Below are 8,061 nucleotides of genomic sequence, written 5' to 3' on the forward strand. Positions count from 1 at the left end.
TGCATGCCCTTTCAGCATGATGTTTGTGCCTTGAAGCTAACTAACCATGCACTGAACCCTCTGAAACCCTCTGAGCTTAAACTTCTCTCTCCTTTAATTTGAGGTATCAGACAGTGTATTTTATCCCAGCAATGGGAAAGTGACCAATACAACCATATTTATATTAGATAAATTCAGGGGAGAGGGAAAAAAAAGCACAAGTACAATGTAAGAGCTCTTTGATACGTCATTTGTTTTTTGTTTTGTTTTTTGGGGGTACCAGGGATCAAACTTGAGACCTTGCACTTGCGAGGCAGGCATCAGAACCACTGAGCCCAATCCCCAGCCCCAATGCCAGTCATTTGGACATAAACTTCAAAACTTAATTTTAGGGAGAAACAAACTTTATCAAGATGTGAGTAATTTATTATTGTTTTCTATTTCCAATCTATATATTGTCTCTTTGACATTTCTCCTTCAGAATTGCCTTATTTGAAACTTATTTTGTTGTATGTTCACATTGTGTTTAACGAGATGAGTGAACATTTAACACAGATCTCTTTTTGGTCTCATTGCAGGAAGACCAAAAGGTCCATTTGTAATATTTCCACAATCTTTTTTATAACTAAGCTGCTCCTTCATCATTTCATGAGCTTATGTGGGATTTTTTGGGTTTTGTGTGGTACTGGGATTAAACCCAAGACTTATGCACTGAGCCACATCTGCAGCCCATTTAAAATTTTATTTTAAAGCCGGGGATGTAGCTTAGTGGCACCAGTCAAATTCAAGGTCCTAGTTTGATTCCACGAAGGTGGGGAGGGTAGCCTACAATGTATTTTAAGACAGGGTCTTGCTAAATCACCTAGGCTGGGCTTGAACTTGACATATCCTCCTGCCTCCGCCTCCCAGAGTGTTGGAATCACAGGTGTGCACCAGACCCAACCTTGCCCCCCCCATACTAGGGATCCATTCTAGGAGCCTGCACATTCTAAGAAAGAGCTCTACCACTGAGCTACTCCCTCAGCCCCATGAATATTTTAATCACTTCAATAAGAATGTTAAAAGACTTGCTTTCCAGGGCCAGGGATTTAGCTCAGTGATGCTGCTGCCTGCCTCACGAATGCAAGGTCCCAAGTTTGATCCCTGGTACCCCCCCAAAAAAAAGATAAACTGGGCTTAACATAAAAGATCCTATTTATAGAAATCCAATTTGTTGCAAATTTATACAAACTTGTCAACAACATCATAATTTTGAGTACAAGTTTCCAAGAATATTGTTTTTGAGAAAAACTAGGACATTTGGCACCATGTCCCTGAAACACCCCTTTTCCTAAGACTCTTGCCAAGTCCAGGGGGAATTCTAAGCAGACAGGAACTGGATGTGTGGGTAAATGTTGTCTGAAGAATGCTGGGAACTGGACAAACTAGTGCAGGAGCTGCCTTCCTGCCTGTATGCTAAGCCAGTTGTTCTTTGGAATGCTAGTCATATAATGGAATAAAAGAGCCAGTGATGACTCTGCCATGTTCGATCTATAAATGCTGCCTGCAGCTGAACAATTTATCCACTGACAATGACTAAACCCGTCAGGTGATGTTGACTGGTACATTTTTCTCATGCACTTGCCTGGATGGGGCCGTGGACCTTGTATGCACTCCTCATGGGATTTCTCCAGGAAGTGCTGCTGGAACCCTATGTTTCTTATAGACCCTTCCTTGCTAGTAAGTTACAATTAACTTTTCTTTAGTGAGCTTTAATATACCTCATGTCTCACAGAAGCCACTGCTATCTGTGGATATTTTATTTGGTCTCTTGGAAACCTACTCTCCTGCCCTAGCCAAAGGGGCTATGGACAAGACCCCAAGTATATAGAAAACATGGGTTAAATTATTTGAAGGTTACCACTAACAAAATTTCTTTACCTGACTACAAAAATATTACTCATACTCAAAAAAAGTTATTTTAATAGTTCATTTTCCTGATAAGATACTTCTGTGCTTAACCCACTATTAATTATGAGATGAAAATTCCCAGACACTAAGATAGAGACTAGTCCAAGAATTTCACGGGTCCTTTATTCTCTATCGAAAGTATTTTCAACCCCTATTCAGACAACCTTCCTTTCTTCCAATGGCTCAGGGTGAGAATATTCAATAGTATAAATTGTGCTAAACTCCTGCTGGGGGTTGTTCAACTAGATAGAGAAAATTTTACTTACACACCATAGATGGGATAAGATATTCTGACCCTTTTCATGATGTTCCCCAGGGAATGTACTGTGACTCCATGTTTAAATTTAACTTCAACTTTGTCCTTGCGCCCTTGTTGAAATCTCATTTCAATACTTATCATTTGAAATACAAATATGTCTCAATCTAATTTGGCAAGATTTTTTCTAAGTCAAAGTTAAAAGGCCAGCTCGGGCTTTTGTATAAATTGGTCTGCATTCCTCGGGATGGGTAAAATCTCTATTATAGTAAAAGAAAATGGTGAACTTGACCTACCTTGTTGGTAAAGAAAAACAACAAAAAACATTGGTCTATATGCAAGGCCTTGGGTTGATTCCCAGCACCTCAGATTAAAACAAAAACTACCCCACTTTTGGGGTGTGTGTGTGTGTGTGTGTGTGTGTGTGTGAAGGTGCTGGGATAGAACCCAGGCCATCTTGTACACTAGGCAAATGGTACGAAAATGAAACAGCCACTTTGGAAAACAGTTTGGCAGCTTCTCATAAAAGCCACATCAGAGCCACATAATTTCACCATTCCCCCTTTGAAGAAAGTGTAATGGTGGTACTAGAATTTTCAACTTAACATATTATCACAAAAATTCCACTTAACATTTATGCTCAACAAGATACTGAGTTATTGTTTATTTTCAATCTTTAACTGCAAGTTTAATAATAAAAGCAAAAACTAGTGTGTACTACATTTTAATTTGCCTTTTTAAAGTATTAAGCACTTTTCCCAGTCATAATTCCTATTTAATTGTTAATGTGTTGGCAGATTTCATGCACATATATCATAGATTTAAATGATATTCTATTCCTGGTTATTTTGATACTTAGCTATTATAAATAATGCTGAAATGAATGCTTTTATATAAGTATTATACATATTTTAAATTCTTCTTTCATATTAAATTCTTAGAAGATGCTGGAGATTTAGCTCAGTAGTTCTGCTGCCTGCCTCACAAGCACAAGGACCCGAGTTCGATCCCCAGAACAAAAAAAAAACGCGCATCTTGGAACACTAGGCTAAAAGACATGAGCACTTTGTAAAAGTCTGTTTTACTGAAGGATGTTACATATAATTCACAAGTTTTAAATGTAGTGTTCAATGATTTTGTTTGAGATAGGATCTATGTTGACAAAGCTGATCTCAAATTCTCTGGGCTCAAGTGATCTTCCTGCTTCAGCCTCCAAATTACCTGGGGTTACAGGTATGAGCTAACACTTCCATCTTTGTTCAATGACTTTTTATAAATGCGTGTAGTTGTGTTGTCACCACAATCGAGATATTCAACACTTCAGTCATCTCCAACTTTCTTCGTATCTCTTTAAAATAACACCCTCTGATTCTACCCATCATAACCATTAATTCTGCTGTCATTCTGGTTTCACCTTTTTAGACATAAAAATGAGACAGTGTATAGCTGTGTCTGGCTTTTCACTGATCATAGTATCTTTGAGATTAATCAGTGGTCATGTATGTCAGTAGTCTGTTATTGTTGCCAGAGTAGTTTTACATTGGTTCTTCTGTTGATACTTGGGTTCTCTTCAGTTTTTTATTATTATAAATAAAACAGATAACATTCATGAACAACTGTGTGTGGTGTGGAGAACTTGTATTTCCCTGTGTAAATAAGGCTGAGAAGCAGAGGAAGTTACAAGGAACTTAATTCTATGACACTGAACTGTTTTCCAAAGTGGCTGTACCATTTTGTTCCAGTTGTTCCACATCTACACCACCACTCGGTATGGTCAATTTTTAAAAATCTAGTTGATAGGTACTGGTATCTTAATCTGGCTTTAATTAGTATTAACTGTTTAGCATTTAAGAATATCTTGTTTAAAAAACAAAATAAGCATCTTTTCATGTGCTTATTTGAAGTTAGTGTATGAGGTTTCAGTTCAAATCATGAATAGAGTCTGAAGCTTTGGAGGCTCATCAAGAGGCCACCTTTGGCCCATATATCTAACAAAGCATTTGGTTTTTTGGTTGTTGTGTTTGAGAAAGGGCCTCGCTGCCTCAGCCTCTTCAGTGCTGGGATTACAAGCATATGCCACCATGCCTGGTTAGTATATTTCCTTAATACTTACACTGATTTCTTTTAATCATTGCATTATACAAGTTAATTCTCTTGGAGAAAAATTCTTCAGCAGATATCTTGCAATTATTATTTTCCCAGCATGTGCCTAGCCTTCTACTTTACTTTTTCTTTCTGGGTTTGGGCATGGAAGACAAGTACTGCCTCATGGCGATCCTTTTGCCTCATCCTCCTGAGCGCTGAGATTACAGGTGTGAACTGTTTGGCTTAACTACTTCTGTTTTAAAGTCTTGAAACCAGGTAGTCTAACAGCACCTCCAATTTTGTTCTCCTTGTCTACATGAGTCTTGACATTTCCATTAAAATTTTAGAATCACCTGGTATTTTCTTTTGGATCACACTATGTCTATATAATTTGAATCTTCTAATCCGTAAACATGGTGTATCACACATTCCTTGGGTATTAACTTTTCTCACCAGGTTTGTAGTTGCAGTGTACAGGTCTTGCCCATAACTTTTTAGATATATCCTTGGTATTTTGTATTTACTGAAGCCATTTAAATGATTTTGATTTAATTGCAACTTAGAATTGTTGCTAGGACATGAGTATTTTTAAGGAATTTGATACTGTCTATAAAGGTAATATCAATTTACATAACCATCAAAATGAGATTGCCTGTTTGACCACACTTTTGTCTTTTTTTTTTAATTTTAAATTGAATTTATTGGTACATTCTAGGTAGACAGTACAGTTACATTCATTACTGGGATCTTGTACCTTTACATGCCAGGTCTTGGTTCTCATTTTCTCCCCTTGTTCCCACCCTCTCTTCACCCCCTCCTCTCCTCCGTACCTTCAAACACTTTAATTCCATTTTTACATTTTCTCATATTTTTTCCTTTTCCCTTATTCCCCTTTACCTATCTTTCTCACTGTCCTTATACCTTTGGTCCTTTTCTTCTTATTTCACATTGCTAATTGTCCCGTTAGGATCTTGAGTACTATTTTAGTTTCTCACGCCAGAGAAACTATTCAGTATTTGCATATGTGTGACTTATTTATTTCACTTAGGAGTATATCCTCAAAATGTATCCATTTACCTATGAATGAATCTACTTTCTCATTCTTTATGGCTGAGTAATATTCCATTTTATAGAAAAACCACATCTTCTTTATCCAGTTTCCAACTGATGGGCAGATGGGCTCTTTCCAAGTTTTAGCTATTACAAAGTGTGCCGCTATAAACATGGGTGCGCATATATCACTGTGATATGATTCTTTCAGTTCTTTTGGAAAGATACCCAACAGAGGGATGGCTGAGTCAAATGGAACCTCTAATCCTAGTTCTTTGAGGTATCTCCATATTGACTTCCATAGTGGGTGCACCAGTCTGCACTCCCACCAACAATGGAGGATTCCTTTCTCCCCACAACTGTGCCAACATTTGTTGTTGTGTGATTTCTTGATAGCAGCCATTCTTTGTGGGGTGAGGTGAAATCTCAGTGTTGTTTTCATCTGCATCTCTCGAATGACCAGAGATGTGGAGCATTTTTTCATATATTTACTTGCTGCTTTTATTTCTTTGTCTGAGAAATGTCTACTCATTTCAGATGCCCATTTTAGAACTGGGTCTTTATATTTACGGGGGCTGGTTGTTTTGAGTTCTTTATATATTTTAGATAAAAGTCCTTTGTCTGAGGAGCAGCTGGTAAAAAGTTTTTCCCACATTGTAGGTTGTCTCTTAGTTCTGTTGATGGTTTCTTTTGCAGTGCAGCTTTTTAATGAGATCCCAGTTGTTGATTCTTTTCTGCTAATTCCCGTGCTACTGAGGATTTGTTCATAAAGTCTTTTCCTATGCCAGTATCTTCCAGAGTTCTGCCTAACTTATCTTCCAGCAAGTTTAGTGTTTTTGTTTTTATGTTTAGATCTTTAATCCACTTGGATTTTAATTTAGTGCATGGTGACAGATAAGGGTCTAGTTTTAATCTTTTGCAGGTTGAGCTCCAGTTTTTCCAACACCATTTATTAAAGAGGCTATCTTTTCTCCAGTGGGGACTGTCAGCTCCTTTGTCAAAGATGAGGTAGCTGAGTGCATCTGGAGTTGTTTTTGTGTCTTCCAATATGTTCCACTGATCCTCAGGTCTGTTTCTTTGACCACACTTTTGTAATGATCTCATTTAAAATATTTTTTCTCCAATGTGACAGATTTAAAAAATAGTTCTATTCTTCCAGTTTACTTTGAGAATGATAATCTTCTTGGAGACAGGAACATTACTGAATCTCCCAACACACAATTTGATCAACTGTATGTTCTAATTCACAACATACTCATAAGCACTGGCATCTTGTGATCTTTTTAAATTAATTCTCCACTCCTATTCTCTTACCTCCACCCACGGATCCTTGTAACCATTCCAAGGTGTTTAACACATCTGCTTGATCATTTTTTTTTCCCTAAAACATTTTTGTTTTGAATTTATACAAATGGTACTGAGTTATAGGTTCTATTTACTTTTATTTACACTGTAATTATGAAAAAAAAATTTTTTTTAAACTAGGGATCAAACTATGGCCCTCCCACTTGCAAGGCAGGCAGAGGAACCACTGAGCCAAATCCTCAGCCCTGTAATTATGAAATTCTTGTGTTGTGGATATATACAGTTCTTTGCTTCTGTGGGATACATGATTCTAAATGTGTACCCACCAGACTTTACCTAATTCCCCAGTGGTAAGACACTAGGCTGAACTTCAGCTTCTGTCACCAAAAATGTGACATCTTCATATTTCTTTCTTTAGAAACTTAAGATTTTTTTGAGGTCACATATCCAGGGACAACCTAATTTCTATATCCTTTTAACTAAATTATGCCAGATTGTCCTCCAGAATGGTTCTACCACTTTACATTCACACCAGTAGTGCACAAAAGGTTTCTATTCCCTCAACGCCAATACTTGGAATCATCCATCTCTCTAATTTTTGTTAATGTACTGAGTAAAAGGTTTTATTGTTTTAATCTGAATTCTGATTACTAACGAGTTTGAGCATGTCTGTTTATGTTAGCTTGTGAGATTTACTCTTCTTAAAACAGCTCATTACCTTGGCAAACTTTTCTGTTGGAACTGTGTCGGTCTGTGGATGTGTGTAACTGCTGTGTGCAATCAAGTTTGTCTATTGCAAATGCTAGTTACTGATACAGGCATACAAATATATTCCTCCAAACTATTATCTATTATAAAATATGAACATTTCCCCTAGTATTTGTTCTAGTTATACAACAAATCACCCAAAACCTTAGAAGCTTGCACAAACATTTTATTTGCTTCTAATTTTATAGGCTAGATACTGAGAAGGGCTCTGCTGGGTGGCTCATCAGACTTACACAGCAACAACAGCAACAACTAAGGCAGCTGGGGCAGAAGTAACCATTTCTCAAATTACTTCTTATGCATCTGCTTCTTTAAGTGTTCCTTTGCCTCTCCACTTATTGTCTCATCCTTCAGAGCTCCTTCAAGTGACTTTACAGTTCCTACAACATTGTGATTTCAGAGTAACTGCATTTCTTACATAGAGGTTGTCTTCCAAGAGGCAGTAAGAGCAAGATGTAAAACTGGCACGTTGTATTAAGTCAGCTTTTCATCACTGGGACACAATTACTGACATCCACAACTTAAAGGAGGTTTAATTCAGCTCTTGGTTTTAGAGGATTCAGCCCACGGTCAGCTTTCTCCAAGGTAGGAACATCACAGTAGAGGGAAAGGATCTCACCTCATGGTGCTTGGAAAGCAGAGCAGAGGATCAGTGCCAGAGAGGAACA

This window comes from Fukomys damarensis, unplaced genomic scaffold (genome assembly GCF_012274545.1).
Source record: "Fukomys damarensis isolate Sample0158 unplaced genomic scaffold, DMR_v1.0_HiC HiC_scaffold_27, whole genome shotgun sequence".
In the NCBI taxonomy this organism is placed as follows: Eukaryota; Metazoa; Chordata; class Mammalia; order Rodentia; family Bathyergidae; genus Fukomys; species Fukomys damarensis.